Raw genomic sequence first — 25,344 nt, 5'->3', positions numbered from 1 at the left:
TCAGCCCTGTTAGCGTCCTTTCCAAGGACACTGACAGGGCATTAGCACCGGCTAGCACCATTCCATAAATATTGGCGCCCGGCCTGCGTCATGGAATGGCGCTAGCCAGCGCTATACTTTTTCACGCAAAACTGCGCTAACGCAGTTTTGTGTGAAAAAGTATACATCTGCCCCTCAGTGCTTTTGAATTCAGTGACTACTCCCATGACATGTAAGTATTCCTTTTCTGCAGAGGGTGGGCAAATACACACAACAGGGAAGGACAGCTTCATTCACTGTGAGAGTCACAATATCTGGCCTAGAACAAGGCTCTACCCATTGGGAATGGAGGGTCACTCATGGAATAAGGTGTGATGTACAGTCTCTTTCCAGTGAATCCCGATGTTTCTATCAGTAAACATAAAATAAAACGCATACGAGGAATGCTGCTGGGTACTGTAGCGAATCGTCAGTAAAATTAGGTTCCGGCAGTGTTCAGGATCAAGACAGTACCATTACGTGGTAATGTGAGGTAGGGGTAGCCAAACGCAGCATAGGAGTCTGTTGCTGTCAGACAATAGGTGGCCTGGAAAGCAAATTAAGATGTAACAGAGGCCAGTCAGTGTAGAGAGGAGAAGTAGAGGAGTGGATGGAATTGTGACGAGGAAGGGGGCCGAAAAGGAACCAGGGGAGTGTTCGGAACAGCAAGGTCAATCTACTTATTAGGACAAACTTGACTCACACTTTCTTACCTCTGCTGATCATTCCCTTCACCTCTGTCACACTGACTGGCTGACAGAACTACATTTTCAGAGAAGGCATCACTACAGGGGTCTTATGTTATGTTATGCCGTGCCATGGCCAGACCATGTCAGTCACGTCATGTTATATTCTGTTATACGGCGCACATTCACCTCAAGAGGTTACTTGACGTTGAACGTAGCACTTAATGGATTATCAGACATTAGGGGCCATATTTATACTTTTTGACGCAAAACTGCGCCAGTGCAGTTTTGCGTCAAAAATATTACCGCCGGCTAACGCCATTTTGGTGCACCGTGCTGGCGTCATGTTTATACTTTGACGCACGGCAGCGTAAACAACAGGTGGGAGTCATTATTTGTGACGCACACCGCGGCGTCAAGTTGTAAAGGAAAACGACGTTAACGCGGCGGAAATGACTGTGGGTCGATTTACAACACCGCAAACCGGATATGCGCTGTTTTTTTTAATGCAATAGCGTCAAAAAACCCAGCGAACACAGCCATTTCACCAGAGGAGAGGCAAAATGGATCCCAGATGCCACTACAGACCCCAGGAAGATGACAGCAGACCAGGAACCAGCCAGGACGACCCACACAAGAACCAGGACACATTTAAGAAGAAAATAAAGTGTTGCTTTAGTGCAGAGGAACAGGAAATTCTGGTTAAAGAGGTGACGGAACACCAGCACCAACTGTTTGTCACATCAAAGTTGCCAATCAGTAGGAGAGAGGCCATAAGGCAACAAATTGTCGACAAGATTAACAGTGTGGCTGAAGTACGCAGAACTGTCATCAAGTGCAAGAAACGCTGGCATGACTGCAAGCGCAGGACAAAGGAAAAGATGGCCAGGAACAGGAAGGCAGCACTGCAGACTGGAGGTGGGAGTTCAGCACACCAGGAGGCCCTGGACCACATGGAGGAAATGGTCGCAGCCGTCATCCCTGAGGAGATCGTCACAGGGATTCAAGGACAGGACAGCGCAGACTACCAAGAGACAACGCACATGCAGGGTAAGTTGCATGGGGAATTATAATGCACTTATGTTAACTACAACCGGGGGGGCGATACCTACTACACATTGCATGTAAGTCATCGTATACATGGAGTGGCATGGGTAAAGGGGCACGGCATGGGGGCATGGCCTGCACAGACAGAAGCTGGGGCACACCATTACACTACACCAACAACAGTCCCATGGGGGCATGCTGTCATGCCAACGATGGAGCAAAGGGAAGGCCACGACAGGAGGGAAGGCCACTACGTCAAACTGACATCCTGGCACACGTCACCAACATACCCCCTACATTAACTAGGGCCCTATTAGCAATCCTCTAGCCATACCGACAACTGCAATGTAACTGCGACAACAGTTGCCACTACCACCTCTGCTCTGTGTGCAGCTCAAGTAGCCAATGGCAGTAACCTCCCCATGGATCATCCACACCTAAATTAGGGGGTGAGGATGACAATCACAACAATCCCCAGAAATAAGACAAAGGCCCCAGTACTCTCAAATGTCAATTCCCATAGTTGTCACAAACATCAGCCAATGTAAACAACAATAGGAGCTACACAGCACTAAGGACACACTCATGCTGCATATGCCAGCGTCCATCCTGTGCCTGGGTAACAAGGTAACATCCCAAATATCATACTGCTCAGACAACAGCACTGAGGAGGGGACACATGTAACTGGTCACTGAAATACACCTGCACAGTCAGAGGAGGACATAGGACACTGATACGACAATCAGGGCAATCCATTGTAACACACATTCCCCAACATCAGCAGGACACATTACCACTGTCAACATCCATATCGGATCATAACATTGCCATGCATAGGATATGCCACATGTCAATTACATTTAAGTCGATGTGAAAGATCATAGATTGGGGCAAGTCCAGATTGTTAAGTGTGCTGCCAGGGCCATCAGTACACCCACAGCCAGTGAAAGGTCTCACCATGAGAATGGATGTACACGGAGGGCCGAGTAGGAAAAGAAGGTGGCAATTCTCTATTTGGCAAAAATCAACCCCTAGGGGCGATGAGGCTGACAAGTCTGATAACTCAATAACATACATTTGACACACAGGTGGGCCATAGGCCTGGAAGAATGCCCATCTGAAGGACTGGAGAAATGAACACAAAACAAGATCACAAAGTGAATTCATCAAAAGGCAGGCACGTCACATCAAAATTGCCACAACACAGACACACTAATTGTACCCTGTTTCATTGCAGAGGAAGATGGATCTCCTGCCGATATGCCTGTCCCAGATTTCCCTGATGACATGGATGACGAGACGATAAACATTCCCCAGGAGACCATCCAAAAGGTCCTTGAAACCCTCCAGACCCCACCTTCTGTCACAAGAAGGAGCACAGAACAAGCAGCCATCGCAGAGGAACCACCCACCACCCCAATTGTAAGACCTGCCAGCTCCAATACAGCTGAGGACTCAGACGACACTGGCACCAGCTTTGAGAGAACTGTAGTTGGAGTACAGCGGGAGCTGGCCAAGGAGGTGCAGGTGGGGATGCAAACTATGGCAGCCAGCCTAGAGGGGGTGCGTTCGTGCATTATGTCATCTGCAGATCAGGCAGCAGCTATGCAAGCCCTGACATCTATCTTGGAGGAACTGCAGAAAACCCAGAAGGAAATCAGCACAGCTGTAATACAGTTGACCCAACACCTACAACAGCAATCCTGTCAACGCGTGCACGAATGCAACATTGAACCCCTCAGGGCCGATCTGGCTGCCTACCATCGTGATGTGGCTGCTATTCTCAAGAACCAGCAGGCCCTCCTGTCCCTCTGCACTGTCTGAAACATCACCCCAGCATGGCAAAAGCATTTCCGTAACCGCTTGTGTAGGATCACAATGCAAGATGTCACTCCAATGTACATATAGCACTACAGCACTTTTCAATAAATAGCACTTACACAACAAATCTGTCTCTGGGTAATGTGACATATCAACTGTGCAGTAGATAACTGAAATGTGCCTACTGTCAAATTACATAGCTTGTCAATACAACTGTCCTTATATTATGTGGTCTGATAATTCTGCACAGTGCCCATGATTGCATCATACTCTGCCCATCCTGAGGGACATATCTGATGAAGTGAGAAACCATACACCATCATGCTGTGTTGGACAGAATAATGCTTCCTCAGGGGATATCTAAGTCATCAAATAGTGGCTGCAAAATGTTGTCACCATGCAATACTAACACATATAACAGTGCACACAAATCTAAGCAAACACTACAAAAACTGCATGAATGAAGCTGTCTGAGTTTACATACTAATAGGTACTCATGCTGAACTGTGTCACAAATGACGAATGTGAGTCATGAAGACAAGAATACAAGAGTGCCTACGAGAACTCATCTTATAAGGGTGTCCTTGATCATCACACTGCAGTCAGACCTAAAACTGTTCCCCCAATACCATGTCTGGAAGCACTGTTTGTGACTTAGAAAACATACTTATCGACAGAAACACATTGGGATCCATATTAACTGTGATTGGTGGTTGCAACAAATGGTGGAAACTTTGCAAGGTAGCTCTGTGGGAAACTGCCAATCTTACAGCTCAGTTGGGATTTGTTTGTAGCATAGGACACAAATGTAATAGAACAACATTCATGTACACTAATTCCAAGCCCATGATCAAGTAGCATTTAACACATAAGGTTAAGGGTTAACTATATATTTATTAAATGCTAATCACAGAAGAGGAAACTGAGGGAAAAGTCTTACCTACCCTAATCTACCCTGACTACTCATTACCCACAACTGTCCCTAACTAACCTAAGCGACACTTACTTATCACATGTAATGAAACATTCTAAACATCTACCCCCCGCCCCCCTTATGAGATGGGACACATGGAGGACAACACATACTAACCTAAACACATACTATACTATCCTAAACAAATATATATTTTTTTGTGTTTTTATTTGTAAATTCTTTTTTTTTTTTTTTTACACACAAGAACCCCAACATAGCACACACATGTACTAAGTAAAAAATAGAAACAAGCAGGCCCCTTCACCCCACACCCACTAACACTAACTGAACTAACAGCCTATACTAACCTAACACTAAGCCCCCTAAGCCCACTAACTATAAGAACAAGGAAAGAGGAGGGAGGGGAGGGTATCATGTCCATCAAATAAAGTGTCTAGAGGTTGGCCCTCCGGAGGGTCCTCCTAATATCCTTGACCCGCCGTTTAATGTGCTGCACGTCCCGGCTCAGGTGGCTCACCTTGCGCAGCACTTTGTCCATCTTATGTTCAATTCTGTTGAAGGCTGCAGGGTCAACAGATGGAGCAGTGGCAATCTGGGTACCGGTGGCAATGCTGGGGCCAGGAAGTCCTGCAGATGTTGGACCAACAGTGGCAGCTGTGGGTGGGGCCACCTGGCTCTGATTGGTGGTTGTGCTTGTGGTGGCTGTGGTGGGCAAAGTAGGCCCACCCTGTGGGAAGGCTCGCCATGCCCCGGAAGCACGTTCATGGCGATATCGCCGGGCCATCCTCTGGAACCCCGACTCCACCAGCAGGATGTGCTGGTATCGCATGACCCGGCGCTGAAATTCACGGACGTGGTCTGGACTCATGTTAGCTGCTGTGAAGACAAATGCAGATATGCTACATTAGTAACTGCATTGTGTGAAACGGCACAGCATGTTAATCAGACATTACATCAACTGTACTTGTAACTGCTCATATCACGATACAGAGCATTGAATGTCCCTGAGGAAGTATATGGCAGGCCAGACAACAAAGGTCACATCACACAAAGCACATCCATAACCCACAAGATGGGTAACAACTGGCTTTGACTTGCAATCTGAGTTCTGACAGTTATCATATAAGAATCATGCTGCATATCCTCCACAAAGAGCTGGGCTACAAATGTCAGTGTACGGAAAGCAAAACTAAAGCCACATGGTCTGCAAGTTGTAACTGGACTTGCCAGTATAGTACCAAGAGCCAAACCTGAGTGTGTATACTAGTATGCAACCAAACCGTCACTTATTCACATGTATGTGTAACATACTGGTAGCATCAGTACTAGGTACCCCATTCACAAACCCATGCCCGTGTTTGAGGGGGTGCGGTGGATACACAACTATAATTTGCCAACAACATGTACACCGAGGAGTGTATAGGAAACTCCACACATGTTTGTCTCTACAGACACACCACTGGTAAGGTCTATCTACAAATAGGAGTCAGCAAACCCTAGAGCACTCATAGGGTGAGACATGTCAGGAAATGCAGAACTTAGTACACAACATATACTTCCAGTGAGGCCTGACTTACATCAGACACAGAGTTGCTAGAACACCCATGATCATGAATTGAATGCACACCTAGGCCATTGCACTCAGGTTCCACAGACTTGATGCACTACATGTGGAAGTACATGCTGCTAGGAGGTTCTACCTACTGTTTCAAATTTACGTAGGTAAATAGGGAAGCAGATATCTATTGGAAAGCTATTAGCTCTACCAATCTTAGAGAATGTGGGTCTGACAGGCTGACTAAATTGGGGCATACTTCCATTGCGACTCTTGGTGATACAAGTGTCATACACATGACTATCCCCTGTACTCACAGTGGGGCCTACAGGGATATCCTACAATCCCTACATGATACCATTGGATACGCATTGGCAAACTCAAAACATGTGAGAACTGCATTCCCACTCATGGAACAAGTGAAAAGCTTGCCCAACGCATCACACCTTGCTATGCGTCCAACTCACATGAGTCCATAACCAGCAAACGCAACACATAACAGACATATCAACACTTACTGGAGTGGTCGGGGTCCTCAAGTGTCGCCACCTCTCCCACAGTGTAGGGTGCTGGTCCACCTGTAAGGTATGGAAGGAAGAAATGTGCTCAAAATCTGTGCACAGTGCAACAATTTCATAAACATATACAATGTGTAGGCTGAATAAGGAAATGGCAGCCTTTCAGACATGATGGTACTGCATCTGATATATCACGGCCAACTTGTACATAGCATGGGTCTCCTGTGACAGTTACACACATATCTGCACACATACATTGGCCCTAACTATCATGTGGTTGCAAACATGCCCCATAATTGGTGAGCACTAACAAATATGGAGTGTAATCGTCTCATCATGTGCATCCAATAGAGACATCCAAAGCCTGGTTACTTAAGGACTGCATTACCAGTCAAACATGCCTTGTGGTCAAGACACATTTATTGCACATAGGCCCAATGTACAGAGGGAGGGGCAGGGACTCTTGTAAGCCATCCTGTTGTTACAATATAGTCAATTGATGTGGCCCAGCTATGGTGATATGCACCAACCATGGAGATGTGAAGCCATGTGCATACACTTGGACTGCCATCCATATTTGGATTGTGGCTCAACTAATTCCAACAAACATCTTAAGTTGTTAGCTGAGGGCACCTTACACCTTTTCACGATGTTTTAAAATCAAGAACTGACATGTATCCAAAAAAATCAAGGAACACAATAATCCCACACATTCATAGTACTTCTGTGAACGCTTTTCTTCCACACTCACCAGACTCACATGAGACAAATGTCTGAGCCACTTTGCTATTATCAATTGACGTGAAGGTAGCACTCATTTTCTGCATCATGTAGTGATTCTAAAGTCAGTCTAGAAATTGCGTCAACATAGTTGGCCTAAATGTTGGTACATCTGTACTTCTCTGTCAATAGTACCCTATATAGACATGATTGGCTCCTATTTTGTTAGCTGTTCTGACAAAAAGGCCGCACCAATTTCCTTCATGGAAAAGTAACCTGTAAGTTTGCTGAGCACGTGCTACCTGACAGCTAGCAATTGTGATCCTTGCCATAATGCATCAATGATCCCCTTATATTTCCCCAGCATTACACACAGACAGCAAGTTAGTTGGCAGACATTGCACTAATCCCCTGATGTCACTACAGAGCATTTAATCGTGCACATTAACATAAGTCCACTACACCCTTCACAGTATTTTTACAGTTGGCTGACGCAATAGATGGTCATAAGTGTGGACTACATATATGTGTTGCACAAATTGTGCATGTTTGGCCTAACAAGAGGATAGCAATGTGACGCACATATGTACAATTCCTAAATGCCTTTGGCTCAAAGTGTGTGCTTTGACAACTAATGTGTTGGTTGACCAAATGTGTGTGTATCACATGAAGCATAATTGTACATATGGTTGTATGAATGTGACGTCCATGTGTCCAATCCTTAGATGCAAGTCAAATTGAAAATGAGCAAGGGCATGTGTTAGTCATACATGTAACAACACCCGTAAAGTGTACTTCCAAGTTTTAGGGTCACGTAGACACCACATGTGACATAGCATGCACCCGATGGATGGCAGACGCTTGTTCATGTCAATGGTCCACATTTTCTACATCCTATGTCCTAGAGTATTGGTAAGAGCTTCCTAGGCACTAGTTGGTGAATCCCACAGTGAGTCATACACATGCATTTAGGAAGTGGGTACCATGTTGTTTGCACAGACAGACAAGGGTGAATCTCATATGTATGATGACACCACAGTTGAGGCCATAGAAGTGAGCCCCAGCTATCAAGTGGCTGTGGTGGACCAGCATACAAGACAGCACGTGTCCACATATTTCCAGTGATTTCACATAGGTGTCTTGTTCATGTGTGTGGTCCAATGATGATCCTGTAGATTGTTTGGGGTGTAATTTGTCACAGTTGGGTCCAGGACTCATCATGAGTCAGTGGCAGCTATTCCTGTAACTACTGAGTATCCTTGGTTGATCAATGTGAGTAAAGTAGATGTGGACATGTGAACCAACATGTGGATGGTCCCACCCTGTCACTAAAGACGTGTAATGAGACAGTCAACAGGGCAACCTTGGTGTGCTGAGTGAGATAATGTCTCAGGTGTCATGTTCCGGCAGGTGTCATTACAACATTTGTACACCGGTTGGCCTCTGCACTTCCCACTGCATCTGGGAACATCATAGCCTCTGTGCTGATTATTCTCGCAGCTATTCACCACACACGGCCCATCACTATGTTGTGCGCACTGTGATGCTGTGTGTGAACTGTCATGGTCCTGACATTTGTGTATTATTCAAGGACATTATCAGAGGTTGCTGGTTGTGCTGAAAGCCCTGTACCCAATCCCTGCCTACGGCCCTGGGACACTGTCACACTTTGTCATTCATGCATAAATGCAACCCAGACAAGGGATGGACCATGAATTTTGTTTTTCCAAGAGGATGTAACTCAAAAGGTACAGTTAAAAGGCAGATGATGCTATACAAGGTATTTGGGTATGCATGGAAGAAGCCCATGCCCAATGTCCCCTGATGAATGGCAGGTTTGCTAACGCAAGTGTGGTACATATGTAGACACAGGGATACTTTAGTGTGACGCACAGACAGTTGCCAGTCAGGCTGACAGAATGCAATGTGATTCAGGATCCAGTTACTTGACAAGTTACGTAATCAGTGGTCTGACTGAGACTGTTTTGAGGACAAAGTATACAGTTGACATGTCAAACTGTGTACGTCCTGTGTTTTTGAAGGTGACAAATGAACCCATTGTCTGTGTTACACGGCTTAATTAGTATCAATGGTTGACAGTGTATTTGACATAATGGCAACTCCTATGCTGTTCCAGGCATCATCAGGGGCAGTGCTTTTTGAAATGTGTGGTGTGCATGGAGGTGATCATAGGTGTGGGCTGCATCTGTTTCTCACCAGTCCTGTAGGTGAGACTTGCATTCTAAGGGCCAACAGACATTTTCACAAGGGGAAGCAATCTACATGTGCTAACAGGGCTTTGAAACTAGAAGACAGTGTATAAATTGACCTGACGTCCTTGCAGTCAGATGTTCTATGACAATGGCATACCATAGGAAAGGGTGTAGCACACTGGTTTGCTAATGTTTGTCTGTGTGTGTAGAGGAGGTATTATCAGGGTACACATCTTAGTATTCCAGGGACGTCTTCCGACAGGTGGGTTGTGACCAGGTGCATGGGTGTGTAATGAGTTAGGAAATGGCCTGACATTTACATGGAATGTCATGTGCGCAATGCATGTCATATGTGTGGCACTTGCGCTGTCTATGTTCTGCTTCTATGGAATTCTAGTCACAGATAGTCCTTGCAAATATTGGATGCAGTTGGACTAACTGCTGTCAAGGGTCTGGTTAGGCATTCCTGTTACTGATGCCAAAGCACATTGACAGCCTCATGTATGAGGCTTGTTTTCCCCTTATTGAGTGATGGTGTCATAGTTGTGTGCCATATGCTGCGTTGGACCTTGCTGTCAACATGTATGTGTGAAATAGTTGTGGTCCTCTGCTATTGGCCTTCAAAGGAGATATGTACATGATATATGTCATTAAAAGTGTGTGTGTATGTGACCATTGTATGTTAGGCATCACATTAGCTCTGGGATGTTCCGTGTCCTACTCAGTATCTCAGCAATGCTCCATGAGGCAGAGATGAAGGTGTGCAAACAGGAATAGCCAGACCATGATATGGTGATTAGAATAGGTGTTTATTTAAATTAGTTAACTAAAGTGGTGAAGGTGATCATATTCAGAAGAAATTATTTACAATCTGTTGCTGCCTGCGTATACCAACGGCTGTGTTCTGTAGTTCCCCCTCCTGTTGCAGGCCAGCATCCTCCTCTTCCTCCTCTTCAGGAATGTGTGGCTCTGGTTTCAGGAGGGGAATGTTTCTTTTGATACAAATGTTGTGCAATATTGCACATGTGAGGATGATCCTACAGACCATCTCGGGGGAATATAGGAGGCTACCACCAGTGATGTCGAGGCAGCGGAACCTTGACTTGAGGATGCCGAAGATCCGCTCGACAATGCTGCGTGTCCTCCTATGGGTGTCGTTGTATGCACGCTCTGCAGCAGTACTTGGGTTGCCAAAAGGTGTCATAATCCATGACTGGATGCCATACCCCTGATCAGCTGCAAGAGAAAATGAATGGGATCATGTTGATGTAGCTGGCACTATTGAAAAGACCTTTCATGGCAGTAGTTGTCTTGTGTTGTCTGTGACTCTTTTGTGTACTAATGTGGCATCCTATGCTTGTATGGCTGTACCATCTGCATTGTGTTGTTTCCTTGGCTGAACGAGTGTTTCCCTGCTGACCGTTTGTCAGCAGTATGTTTTGGGATTTACAGTACAGTGTGCCCTCCCTAGCATTGTGACTTGTGATACAGGTCCGTGTGTCTTCACTGGGGGTGAGATGATAGTTCCATGCACGGTTAAAATTGAAAGTGTTGTTAACACGTTCATACCCTGGACATCCCATGCCTTGAAACTTATGCAATGTATTAATGTAAAGGTCATTGGGACACTTACAATTTGCAAGGTGACATTTAGGCAACCACACTCATTAACGTCTTAACATTAGGCTGTACAGTAATTTCCGATGTGTGACAGGTTCAATGGTGACTTCAGAAACATGGCTAGCGATGTCACGACCTCAGTATGTTCCAATTGACATGTTGCTGTTGTGGTGTATGTGTTGTGTGTCCTAGAGGGTTGCTGTGCAGTGTGTATATAAATAGGTTTTTGTACTTACCAACAAGTAGTCCATTGCCATACCGTCCATCCTGGAAGTGTTCATTGATGGTGCAGTGACGGAAGATGTATGAGCCATGATGTTGGTGATCAATCCCTGGAGATCGACTATGGCCTGCACGTTGATGTGTGTGCTTCCTGTTGCGGTAGAGGTGTTCAGTTGCAGCAGGTGGCACAAGGCGTACATGTGTGCAGTCGATTGCACCAAGGACGTGTGGGAAGCCACTGATGAGGTAGAGCCCCTGTTTTGTTTCCTGCTGCTTCTGCAGTGTGTTAGGGAAGCAGATGTGGCGGGGTGTCAGTCGAATGATGGCATCCAGTACTTTGGGCAAAAAGGCGGAGAATGATGGTTGTGATATTCCGCCAACCAGGGCACCAGTTGTTTGGAAAGAGCCACTTGCCAGCATATGAAGTACGGCAAGCAGCTTTGTTTCTGTTGGGATGGTGCAGGTGTCACCAAAGAGGGGGCCAACTGCTATTCAATGTTGCGCAGCAGCTGCTGAATGGCCTGCCAGTTCAACTGGTACCTCTGTATGATGTTGTGTTCCCTGAGGCCCTGCAGGGTGGTTCTTGGGCGGAATATCCTCTCCTGCCTTCTGCGCTGCCTTTGGGGTCCCTGCTGATGTGGTTGTAGCTGCTGTTGTTGCTGCTGGGCTCTGCGTCTGTGTGGACGCTGGATTAGAATCACCTCCATGGCTCCCTGTTGCTGCTCTGCTGCTCTGCTGTTTGTTCTGTGTGTTCTGATTAAATACAGGTGTGTTTGCCCCATTTTAACGCCTGCCCTGACCCAGGCGTTAATTTTTGACGCAAATCGGGCTGTGCGTCATTTTCTGGCTCCACCTCCCGGCCGTGCGTTATTTTTGCCCGAAAGCATAAATACGACGCACGGCCCTTTAAGCCATTTTTTGGACGGGAACATCTACCTTGCATATAATTAACGCAAGGCGGGTTGCCGCATCCAAAAAATGAGGCACACAGCAGAATTTTGTCGTCCGTGGGTTTGGGCGTCAAAGTTTAAATACGGGGCAACGTTTGCGCTGATTGTGCGTCAAAACTTTTGACGCACAATCGGCGCAGACTGAGTATAAATATGCCTCTAGGTTACTGAAAACAGTCATATGCTTGAACGTTTTTGGCTTGTTTTTTTAAATGATTTATGATTTTCCTACAAGGCTAGATCAAGAATATTCCATAGTTTAGGTGCTGCATAAAAAAACGATCTTTCCTCCATCTTACCTATTTTACTCGTGGAGTATGGCTTGTTTAGCTGACCGTCAGTGTCTAAATGGGAAGAATTTTTGTATGCGATGTTCAAGAAACATCGGTCCTTTATGTCGGAGTACCTCCTAGCTACTGAAGTGAATGCAGATTTTTCCAAGTTCGCATTACTGGAAAAGTGCCATCAAAAATTGTATTGCATTGTGTAGGAAAGTACCATCTTGCCTGGCATGTTACCCCCATTTTTCACTGTATATATGTTGTTTTAGTTGTATGAGTCACTGGGACCCTGGTAACCCAGGGCCCCAGTGCTCATAAGTGTGCCTGAATGTGTTACCTGTGTAGTGACTAACTGTCTCACTGAGGCTCTGCTAATCAGAACCTCAGTGGTTATGCTCTCTCATTTCTTTCCAAATTGTCACTAACAGGCTAGTGACCATTTTTACCAATTTACATTGGCTTACTGGAACACCCTTATAATTCCCTAGTATATGGTACTGAGGTACCCAGGGTATTGGGGTTCCAGGAGATCCCTATGGGCTGCAGCATTTCTTTTGCCACCCATAGGGAGCTCTGACAATTCTTACACAGGCCTGCCACTGCAGCCTGAGTGAAATAACGTCCACGTTATTTCACAGCCATTTTACACTGCACTTAAGTAACTTATAAGTCACCTATATGTCTAACCTTTACCTGGTAAAGGTTAGGTGCAAAGTTACTTAGTGTGTGGGCACCCTGGCACTAGCCAAGGTGCCCCCACATTGTTCAGAGCCAATTCCCTGAACTTTGTGAGTGCGGGGACACCATTACACGCGTGCACTACATATAGGTCACTACCTATATGTAGCTTCACCATGGTGACTCCGAATATGGCCATGTAACATGTCTATGATCATGGAATTGCCCCCTCTATGCCATCCTGGCATAGTTGGCACAATCCCATGATCCCAGTGGTCTGTAGCACAGACCCTGGTACTGCCAAACTGCCCTTCCTGGGGTTTCACTGCAGCTGCTGCTGCTGCCAACCCCTCAGACAGGCAGCTGCCCTCCTGGGGTCCAGCCAGGCCTGGCCCAGGATGGCAGAACAAAGAACTTCCTCTGAGAGAGGGTGTGACACCCTCTCCCTTTGGAAAATGGTGTGAAGGCAGGGGAGGAGTAGCCTCCCCCAGCCTCTGGAAATGCTTTGTTGGGCACAGAGGTGCCCAATTCTGCATAAGCCAGTCTACACCGGTTCAGGGACCCGTTAGCCCCTGCTCTGGCGCGAAACTGGACAAAGGAAAGGGGAGTGACCACTCCCCTGACCTGCACCTCCCCAGGGAGGTGTCCAGAGCTCCTCCAGTGTGCTCCAGACCTCTGCCATCTTGGAAACAGAGGTGCTGCTGGCACACTGGACTGCTCTGAGTGGCCAGTGCCACCAGGTGACGTCAGAGACTCCTGCTGATAGGCTCCTTCAGGTGTTAGTAGCCTATCCTCTCTCCTAGGTAGCCAAACCCTCTTTTCTGGCTATTTAGGGTCTCTGTCTCTGGGGAAACTTTAGATAACGAATGCAAGAGCTCATCCGAGTTCCTCTGCATCTCCCTCTTCACCTTCTGATAAGGAATCGACTGCTGACCGCGCTGGAAGCCTGCAAACCTGCAACATAGTAGCAAAGACGACTACTGCAACTCTGTAACGCTGATCCTGCCGCCTTCTCGACTGTTTTCCTGCTTGTGCATGCTGTGGGGGTAGCCTGCCTCCTCTCTGCACCAGAAGCTCCGAAGAAATCTCCCGTGGGTCGACGGAATCTTCCCCCTGCAACCGCAGGCACCAAAAAGCTGCATTACCGGTCCCTTGGGTCTCCTCTCAGCACGACGAGCGAGGTCCCTCGAATCCAGCGACTCTGTCCAAGTGACCCCCACAGTCCAGTGACTCTTCAGCCCAAGTTTGGTGGAGGTAAGTCCTTGCCGCACCTCGCTGGGCTGCATTGCTGGGAACCGCGACTTTGCAGCTACTCCGGCCCCTGTGCACTTCTGGCAGAAATCCTTTGTGCACAGCCAAGCCTGGGTCCACGGCACTCCAACCTGCATTGCACGACTTTCTAAGTTGGTCTCCGGCGACATGGGACTCCTTTGTGCAACTTCGGTGAGCACTGTTTCATGCATCCTCGTAGTGCCTGTTTCTGGCACTTCTCTGGGTGCTACCTGCTTCAGTGTGGGCTCTTTGTCTTGCTCGACGTCCCTTCTCTTTTCAGGTCCAATTTGCGACCTCCTGGTCCCTTCTGGGCCCCAGCAGCGTCCAAAAACGCTAAACGCACGATTTGCAGCTAGCAAGGCTTGTTGGCGTTTTTTCGGCGGAAAAACACTTCTGCACGACTCTCCATGGCAAGAGGGATCCGTCCACCAAAGGGGAAGTCTCTAGCCCTTTTCGTTCCTGCAGAAACTTCAGCTTCTTCTGTCCAGTTGAAGCTTCTTTGCACCCGCAGCTGGCATTTCCTGGGCATCTGCCCATCTCCGACTTGCTTGTGACTTTTGGACTTGGTCCCCTTGTTCCACAGGTACCCTAGATTGGAAATCCACAGTTGTGCATTGCTGGTTTGTGTCTTTCCTGCATTATTCCTCTAGCACGACTACTTTGTCCTTAGGGGAACTTTAGTGCACTTTGCACTCACTTTTCAGGGTCGTGGGGAGGGTTATTTTTCTAACTCTCACTATTTTCTAATAGTCCCAGCGACCCTCTACAAGGTCACATAGGTTTGGGGTCCATTCGTGGTTCGCATTCCACTTTTGGAGTATATGGTTTGTGTTGCCCCTATCCCTATGTTTCCCCATTGCATCCTATTGTAACTATACATTGTTTGCACTGTTTTCTAAGACTATACTGCTTATTTTTGCTATTGTGTATATATATCTTGTGTATATTTCCTATCCTCTCACTGAGGGTACACTCTAAGATACTTTGGCATATTGTCATAAAAATAAAGTACCTTTATTTTTAGTATAACTGTGTATTGTGTTTTCTTATGATATTGTGCATATGACACTAAGTGGTACTGTAGTAGCTTCACACGTCTCCTAGTTCAGCCTAAGCTGCTCTGCTAAGCTACCATTATCTATCAGCCTATGCTGCTAGACACCCTATACACTAATAAGGGATAACTGGGCCTGGTGCAAGGTGCAAGTACCCCTTGGTACTCACTACAAGCCAGTCCAGCCTCCTACATTGGTTGTGCAGTGGTGGGATACGTGCTTGAGACTACTTACCACTCTTGTCATTGTACTTTTCATAAGAGAAAAATATACAAAACAAGGTCAGTGTATATACACATAGCCAAAAAGTTTTGCATTTCCTCTTTTCACTCTTTTCTAAGTGCTGAAAAGTACCTCTAAACTTTCAAAAAGTTCTTAAAAGTTTAAAAAGTTTTTTTCTGTCTTTCCAAAAAGTTCTGAAAACTTTTTTCTCTTTTTCTATCACTTTAACTCTCTCTAAAAAATGTCTGGCACAGGCCAAAGTGTTGATCTGTCCAAACTTGCATATGACTACCTTAGCTGGAAAAGAGCAAGGAGTCTCTGTATAGAGAGAGGTTTGAGTGTAGGGAAGAATCCTTCCTTGGAACTGTTACTTAACATGCTTAGAGAACAGGATAAGGCCATAGGTGCCCCATCTGTTGAAAAAGTACCTAATAGTTCCCAATCTGATTCAGGGACTCCCCCAGGAAAAGATTCAGGAAAGAAACTTCCTAGCCTGCCCATTACTAGACAATCTAGCATAGATGGTAATGATGATGAGCCACACCAAATAAATAGTGTTGTCTCACATCATAGCAAAAGCATTTATTCTCACCATACTGGTAGTAATGTTTCTGTAAACCAAGCTGTTAGGGTGCCTTCTGTAAGGGACAGGTCTCCTTCTGTTCATTCCCATCATAGCTCTGTTTCTAGAAATGTCCCTCCCACCAACCCTGATGACAGAATGTTAGAGAGGGAACTCAATAAGTTGAGGGTGGAACAAACCAGACTGAAGCTTAAAAAGCAACAGCTGGATTTGGATAGACAGTCTTTTGAATTAGAGAAGGAAAGACAGAAGTTGGGTTTAGATACCCATGGTGGCAGCAGCAGTATTCCCCATAGTCATCCTGCAAAAGAGCATGATTCCAGGAATCTGCACAAGATAGTTCCCCCTTATAAGGAGGGGGATGACATTAACAAGTGGTTTGCTGCACTTGAGAGGGCCTGTGTTGTACAGGATGTCCCTCAAAGGCAGTGGGCTGCTATCCTATGGCTATCATTTAGTGGAAAAGGTAGGGATAGGCTCCTTACTGTGAAAGAAAATGATGCTAATAATTTCCAAGTTCTTAAGAATGCACTCCTGGATGGTTATGGCTTAACCACTGAACAGTACAGGATAAAGTTCAGAGAGACCAAAAAGGAGTCTTCACAAGACTGGGTTGATTTCATTGACCATTCAGTGAAGGCCTTGGAGGGGTGGTTACATGGCAGTAAAGTTACTGATTATGACAGCCTGTATAACTTAATCCTGAGAGAGCATATTCTTAATAATTGTGTGTCTGATTTGTTGCACCAGTACTTGGTGGACTCTGATCTGACCTCTCCCCAAGAATTGGGAAAGAAGGCAGACAAATGGGTCAGAACAAGAGTGAACAGAAAAGTTCATACAGGGGGTGACAAAGATGGCAACAAAAAGAAGGATGGTAAGTCTTCTGACAAGGGTGGGGACAAATCTAAAAATGAGTCTTCATCAGGTCCACAAAAACACTCTGGTGGGGGTGGTGGGTCCAAATCCTCCTTTAATCAGAACAAGGAAAATAAACCATGGTGCTATTTATGTAAAATAAAAGGCCATTGGACAACAGATCCCAGTTGTCCAAAGAAAGGCACCACTGCTCCTACCACTACAACCCCTACTGCTACACCTAGTGTCCCTACTAATAGCAGTGGTGGTGGGAGCAAACCTACTAATAGCCAATCCAAGGGAGTAGCTGGGCTCACTTTTGGTAACTTAGTTGGGGTTGGTCTGATTAGGGAGACCACAGAGGCTACTTTAGTCTCTGAAGGGGCTATTGATTTAGCCACTTTGGTTGCTTGCCCCCATAACTTGGAGAAGTACAAGCAACTAACCCTAATAAATGGTGTTGAGGTCCAGGCCTACAGGGACACAGGTGCCAGTGTCACAATGGTGATTGAGAAACTGGTGCACCCTGAACAACACATACTTGGACACCAGTACCAAGTAACCGATGCTCACAACATAACACAAAGCCACCCCAGGGCTGTTGTAAATCTCAACTGGGGGGGGGGGTAACTGGTCCAAAGAAAGTTGTGGTAGCTTCAGATTTACCTGTAGACTGTCTATTAGGGAATGATTTGGAGACATCAGCTTGGTCAGATGTAGAGTTGGAGGCCCATGCAGCAATGCTGGGCATTCCAGGGCATATTTTTGCTTTGACAAGGGCTCAGGCCAAAAAGCAAAAAGGACAGGGAAGCTTGGATCCTGGAACAATGGACCAAGTGCTCCCTAAAGCTAGGGCTAGTAGAAGCAAACCACTTCCTACTATCCCTCCCTCTACAGTGGATTCTACTTCTGAGGAAGAAGAATTCCCTCCCTGTGCAGAACCTACACCAGAGGAGCTGGAAGCAGACACTGCTGAGCTTTTGGGTGAAGGGGGGCCTGCCAGAGAGGAGCTGAGTGTGGCACAGCAAACCTGTCCCACATTAGAGGGTCTCAGACAGCAAGCTGTCAAACAGGCCAATGGGGATGTCAGTGACTCTCACAGAGTTTACTGGGAGGACAACCTCTTGTACACTGAGCATAGGGATCCTAAACCTGGAGCTGCCAGGAGATTAGTGATTCCTCAGGAGTACAGAAAGTTCCTCCTAACACTGGCACATGACATTCCCCTAGCTGGGCACCTGGGTCAAATGAAAACTTGGGACAGATTGTTTCCATTGTTTCATTGGCCTAGGATGTCTGAGGACACAAAGGAATTTTGTAAGTCCTGTGAAACCTGTCAAGCCAGTGGTGGCACTCCAAAGGCACCCCTTATCCCACTGCCTGTGGTTGGGGTTCCCTTTGAAAGGGTAGGGGTTGACATAGTTGGCCCCCTTGACCCTCCTACTGCTTCAGGCAATAGGTTTATCTTGGTGGTAGTGGACCATGCCACAAGATACCCTGAAGCAATTCCTTTAAGGACCACTACAGCTCCTGCAGTGGCAAAGGCCCTCCTGGGAATATTTTCCAGGGTGGGCTTCCCAAAGGAAGTAGTATCAGACAGAGGAAGCAATTTCATGCCTGCATACTTAAAGGCCATGTGGAAGGAGTGTGGTGTAACATACAAGTTCACAACACCCTATCATCCACAAACAAATGGACTGGTGGAGAGATTTAATAAAACTCTCAAAGGCATGATTATGGGTCTCCCTGAAAAACTCCGCAGGAGATGGGATATCCTTCTACCATGCCTCCTTTTTGCCTACAGGGAGGTACCCCAGAAAGGAGTGGGCTTCAGCCCCTTTGAACTTCTTTTTGGACACCCTGTTAGGGGTCCACTCACACTTGTAAAGGAGGGTTGGGAACAACCTTTAAAAGCTCCTAAGCAGGATATAGTGGATTATGTACTTGGCCTCAGATCAAGGATGGCTGAGTACATGAAAAAGGCCAGTAAAAACCTTCAGGCCAGCCAAGAGCTCCAGAAGCAATGGCATGATCAGAAGGCTGTTTTGGTTCAGTACCAACCAGGGCAGAAAGTGTGGGTCTTGGAGCCTGTGGCCCCAAGAGCACTCCAAGATAAATGGAGTGGACCCCACACAATTGTTGAAAAGAAGGGTGAAGTCACCTACTTGGTTGACTTAGGCACTGCCAGGAGTCCCCTTAGGGTGCTCCATGTCAACCGCCTGAAACCCTACTATGACAGGGCTGATCTCACCCTGCTCATGGCAACAGATGAGGGACAGGAAGAAGACAGTGATCCTCTACCTGATCTCTTCTCTTCCACAGAACAAGATGCTCTGGTGGAAGGTGTAGTTTTGGCAGATTGTCTTACTGCTGAGCAGAAAGACCATTGCATAAATCTCCTAGGACAATTTTCAGAACTCTTCTCTACTGTGCCAGGCACCACTTCTTGGTGTGAGCACACTATAGATACTGGAGACAGTTTACCTGTCAAAAGTAAGATCTATAGGCAGCCTGACCATGTCAGGGACTGCATAAAGCAAGAAGTTCAGAAAATGTTGGAACTAGGAGTGGTTGAGCACTCTGACAGTCCATGGGCTTCCCCTGTGGTACTGGTACCAAAACCCAATTCTAAAGATGGAAAGAAGGAAATGCGGTTTTGTGTAGACCATAGAGGTCTCAACTTGGTAACCAAAACTGATGCTCATCCTATACCCAGGGCAGATGAGCTTATAGATACACTGGCATCTGCCAAGTATCTAAGCACTTTTGATTTGACTGCAGGGTATTGGCAGATCAAATTATCAGAAGATGCTAAATCTAAGACTGCATTTTCTACCATTGGAGGACATTACCAGTTTACTGTAATGCCTTTTGGTTTGAAAAATGCACCTGCCACTTTTCAGAGGTTGGTGAACACAGTCCTGCAAGGGCTGGAAGCTTTCAGTGCAGCATATTTGGACGATATAGCTGTCTTTAGCTCCAGTTGGGATGATCACCTGGTCCACCTATGGAAAGTTTTGGAGGCCCTGCAAAAGGCAGGCCTCACTATCAAGGCTTCAAAGTGCCAGTTAGGGCAGGGTAAGGTGGTTTATCTGGGACACCTTGTTGGTGGGGAACAGATTGCACCACTTCAGGGGAAAATCCAAACAATTATTGATTGGGTTCCCCCTACCACTCAGACTCAGGTGAGAGCCTTCCTAGGCCTCACTGGGTATTACAGGAGGTTCATTAAGAACTATGGCTCCATTGCAGCCCCTCTTAATGACCTCACATCCAAGAAAATGCCTAAAAAGGTATTATGGACAGCAAACTGTCAGAAAGCTTTTGAGGAGCTGAAGCAGGCCATGTGCTCTGCACCTGTCCTGAAAAGCCCTTGTTACTCTAAAAAATTCTATGTCCAAACTGATGCATCTGAATTAGGAGTAGGGGCAGTCCTATCACAACTTAATTCTGAGGGCCAGGATCAACCTGTTGCTTTTATTAGTAGGAGGTTGACCCCTAGAGAAAAGCGTTGGTCTGCCATTGAGAGGGAGGCCTTTGCTGTGGTCTGGGCTCTGAAGAAGTTGAGGCCATACCTGTTTGGCACTCACTTCATTGTTCAGACAGACCACAAACCTCTACTTTGGCTAAAACAAATGAAAGGTGAAAATCCTAAATTGTTGAGGTGGTCCATATCCCTACAGGGAATGGACTATACAGTGGAACATAGACCTGGGAGTAGCCACTCCAATGCAGATGGACTCTCCAGATATTTCCACTTAGACAATGAAGACTCATCAGGTCATGGCTAGTCTTATTGTCCTTCGTTTGGGGGGGGGTTGTGTAGGAAAGTACCATCTTGCCTGGCATGTTACCCCCATTTTTCACTGTATATATGTTGTTTTAGTTGTATGTGTCACTGGGACCCTAGTAACCCAGGGCCCCAGTGCTCATAAGTGTGCCTGAATGTGTTACCTGTGTAGTGACTAACTGTCTCACTGAGGCTCTGCTAATCAGAACCTCAGTGGTTATGCTCTCTCATTTCTTTCCAAATTGTCACTAACAGGCTAGTGACCATTTTTACCAATTTACATTGGCTTACTGGAACACCCTTATAATTCCCTAGTATATGGTACTGAGGTACCCAGGGTATTGGGGTCCAGGAGATCCCTATGGGCTGCAGCATTTCTTTTGCCACCCATAGGGAGCTCTGACAATTCTTACACAGGCCTGCCACTGCAGCCTGAGTGAAATAACGTCCACGTTATTTCACAGCCATTTTACACTGCACTTAAGTAACTTATAAGTCACCTATATGTCTAACCTTTACCTGGTAAAGGTTAGGTGCAAAGTTACTTAGTGTGTGGGCACCCTGGCACTAGCCAAGGTGCCCCCACATTGTTCAGAGCCAATTCCCTGAACTTTGTGAGTGCGGGGACACCATCACACGCGTGCACTACATATAGGTCACTACCTATATGTAGCTTCACCATGGTAACTCCGAATATGGCCATGTAACATGTCTATGATCATGGAATTGCCCCCTCTATGCCATCCTGGCATAGTTGGCACAATCCCATGATCCCAGTGGTCTGTAGCACAGACCCTGGTACTGCCAAACTGCCCTTCCTGGGGTTTCACTGCAGCTGCTGCTGCTGCCAACCCCTCAGACAGGCAGCTGCCCTCCTGGGGTCCAGCCAGGCCTGGCCCAGGATGGCAGAACAAAGAACTTCCTCTGAGAGAGGGTGTGACACCCTCTCCCTTTGGAAAATGGTGTGAAGGCAGGGGAGGAGTAGCCTCCCCCAGCCTCTGGAAATGCTTTGTTGGGCACAGAGGTGCCCAATTCTGCATAAGCCAGTCTACACCGGTTCAGGGACCCCTTAGCCCCTGCTCTGGTGCGAAACTGGACAAAGGAAAGGGGAGTGACCACTCCCCTGACCTGCACCTCCCCTGGGAGGTGTCCAGAGCTCCTCCAGTGTGCTCCAGACCTCTGCCATCTTGGAAACAGAGGTGCTGCTGGCACACTGGACTGCTCTGAGTGGCCAGTGCCACCAGGTGACGTCAGAGACTCCTGCTGATAGGCTCCTTCAGGTGTTAGTAGCCTATCCTCTCTCCTAGGTAGCCAAACCCTCTTTTCTGGCTATTTAGGGTCTCTGTCTCTGGGGAAACTTTAGATAACGAATGCAAGAGCTCATCCGAGTTCCTCTGCATCTCCCTCTTCACCTTCTGATAAGGAATCGACTGCTGACCGCGCTGGAAGCCTGCAAACCTGCAACATAGTAGCAAAGATGACTACTGCAACTCTGTAACGCTGATCCTGCCACCTTCTCGACTGTTTTCCTGCTTGTGCATGCTGTGGGGGTAGCCTGCCTCCTCTCTGCACCAGAAGCTCCGAAGAAATCTCCCGTGGGTCGACGGAATCTTCCCCCTGCAACCGCAGGCACCAAAAAGCTGCATTACCGGTCCCTTGGGTCTCCTCTCAGCATGACGAGCGAGGTCCCTCGAATCCAGCGACTCTGTCCAAGTGACCCCCACAGTCCAGTGACTCTTCAGTCCAAGTTTGGTGGAGGTAAGTCCTTGCCTCACCTCGCTGGGCTGCATTGCTGGGAACCGCGACTTTGCAGCTACTCCGGCCCCTGTGCACTTCCGGCGGAAATCCTTTGTGCACAGCCAAGCCTGGGTCCACGGCACTCCAACCTGCATTGCATGACTTTCTAAGTTGGTCTCCGGCGACGTGGGACTCCTTTGTGCAACTTCGGCGAGCACCGTTTCACGCATCCTTGTAGTGCCTGTTTCTGGCACTTCTCTGGGTGCTACCTGCTTCAGTGAGGGCTCTTTGTCTTGCTCGACGTCCCCTCTCTCTTCAGGTCCAATTTGCGATCTCCTGGTCCCTCCTGAGCCCCAGCAGCGTCCAAAAACGCTAAACGCACAATTTGCAGCTAGCAAGGCTTGTTGGCGTTCTTTCGGCGGGAAAACACTTCTGCACGACTTTCCACGGCAAGTGGGATCCGTCCACCAAAGGGGAAGTCTCTAGCCCTTTTTGTTCCTGCAGAAACCTCAGCTTCTTCTGTCCAGTCGAAGCTTCTTTGCACCCGCAGCTGGCATTTCCTGGGCATCTGCCCATCTCCGACTTGCTTGTGACTTTTGGACTTGGTCCCCTTGTTCCACAGGTACCCTAGATTGGAAATCCACAGTCGTGCATTGCTGGTTTGTGTCTTTCCTGCATTATTCCTCTAACACGACTACTTTGTCCTTAGGGGAACTTTAGTGCACTTTGCACTCACTTTTCAGGGTCGTGGGGAGGGTTATTTTTCTAACTCTCACTATTTTCTAATAGTCCCAGCGACTCTCTACAAGGTCACATAGGTTTGGGGTCCATTCGTGGTTCGCATTCCACTTTTGGAGTATATGTTTTGTGTTGCCCCTATCCCTATGTTTCCCCATTGCATCCTATTGTAACTATACATTGTTTGCACTGTTTTCTAAGACTATACTGCTTATTTTTGCTATTGTGTATATATATCTTGTGTATATTTCCTATCCTCTCACTGAGGGTACACTCTAAGATACTTTGGCATATTGTCATAAAAATAAAGTACCTTTATTTTTAGTATAACTGTGTATTGTGTTTTCTTATGATATTGTGCATATGACACTAAGTGGTACTGTAGTAGCTTCACACGTCTCCTAGTTCAGCCTAAGCTGCTCTGCTAAGCTACCATTATCTATCAGCCTATGCTGCTAGACACCCTATACACTAATAAGGGATAACTGGGCCTGGTGCAAGGTGCAAGTACCCCTTGGTACTCACTACAAGCCAGTCCAGCCTCCTACACATGGGCACAAATCAAAGCAAGAAATTACAGTAGCTAAGATTATTCAAATCTGTTTTGGGTTGGTTAGAAATGTGAAGATTTTCTTTAGCCGGTGTATGTTTTAAAAGCCTACCTTTATGTTGTGCTCACACCTGCTCATGGGTAGCATGTGCATGGGGAGATGGTCCACGCGGGAAAGCTGCAATACTGGAGGTGGGCTCCCACAAGAGTTGGCTTGGTGGTGTTGCAAGTCCACACTTACCTGTAGGCCCAGAGTGTTGAATCATGTTCTGCTTCTGGGGTCCCGCAGGAGCACCTTCATCCTGCTCCATCTTGGAGTTCAGCTGAAGGTGGAGAGGGGAGGAGCCAATGGCTTAGAGTAGCCACATGGCCCTCCTGGGCAAGGAAGGCTATCACTTGCTCATAGGCCACTAAAGGCTTTTAAACAAGTCCGGTCCATGTTCTGCACTGAAATTCCAAGATTAAGGAACGTGTATCATTTCCTCTTCCTGTTGGTACACTATTTAAGGATGGCCTTCTCTTTCTTTCACTGCGTCACAACGTAGCTTCAGTATTTTTAGGAGGATTCTACACTCCTTCAGTCGTGTATTTTTGTGCCTGATTTTTTCCCTTGAAGAACTTGATCAATCTTCATTCTAATGCAATGTACAGATTCCTTCTTCATTGGCCCTCAGAATCATCAGTCTCCAGCTTCCAGCTTGTTGGAAGTTTTCTTACCTCTGGGTGGCTTTTCCTCCAGTTGCGACCCTTTGTGTGGACACCTGTCTTCCACAAATAATTCATAAAAGGGGTAGGCACTGTGGCTTCAAGAAACAAATCATGAAGAAATCGTCCTGACCTTGGACAGACCAAAATCTGGAGTTTGAACTGATGACTTTGTCCAGTCCCTGACACTTTGACACTTATGCTTTATCTTTCAAAGTCAGCTTGTGGTCTATAACCTCCATAATTTTCACTTTCGTACTTTGTTGAGGACACCACCAGCTGCCTAGACAAAGTGTCATTTGGACAAGCTGAAGGGGAAGTTTTAGCCACTGTAATCTGTACTGCACCAATACCTCACTCTCTCCCCAGCTGTACCCAGGTGCTCTACTTTTCTGGAGAGCAGCTCTAGCTCTCCGTTTTATTAATTGTGACCGTAAGCTTACTGCGATGACACCATTGTGGCAGGGTACATAGCTGCATCACATATCAGGCCTCCAGGTCTTTACACAGTGGGATAGGATATGGATAACCTATCTAGAAGATGTTAGACGTTGTGGGGCACTGATGTCA

The sequence above is a fragment of the Pleurodeles waltl genome, chromosome 4_2 (assembly GCF_031143425.1).
Source record: "Pleurodeles waltl isolate 20211129_DDA chromosome 4_2, aPleWal1.hap1.20221129, whole genome shotgun sequence".
Classification (NCBI taxonomy): domain Eukaryota; kingdom Metazoa; phylum Chordata; class Amphibia; order Caudata; family Salamandridae; genus Pleurodeles; species Pleurodeles waltl.
The sequence above is the reverse complement of the archived record's forward strand: the minus strand, read 5'-3'. Positions refer to the sequence as shown.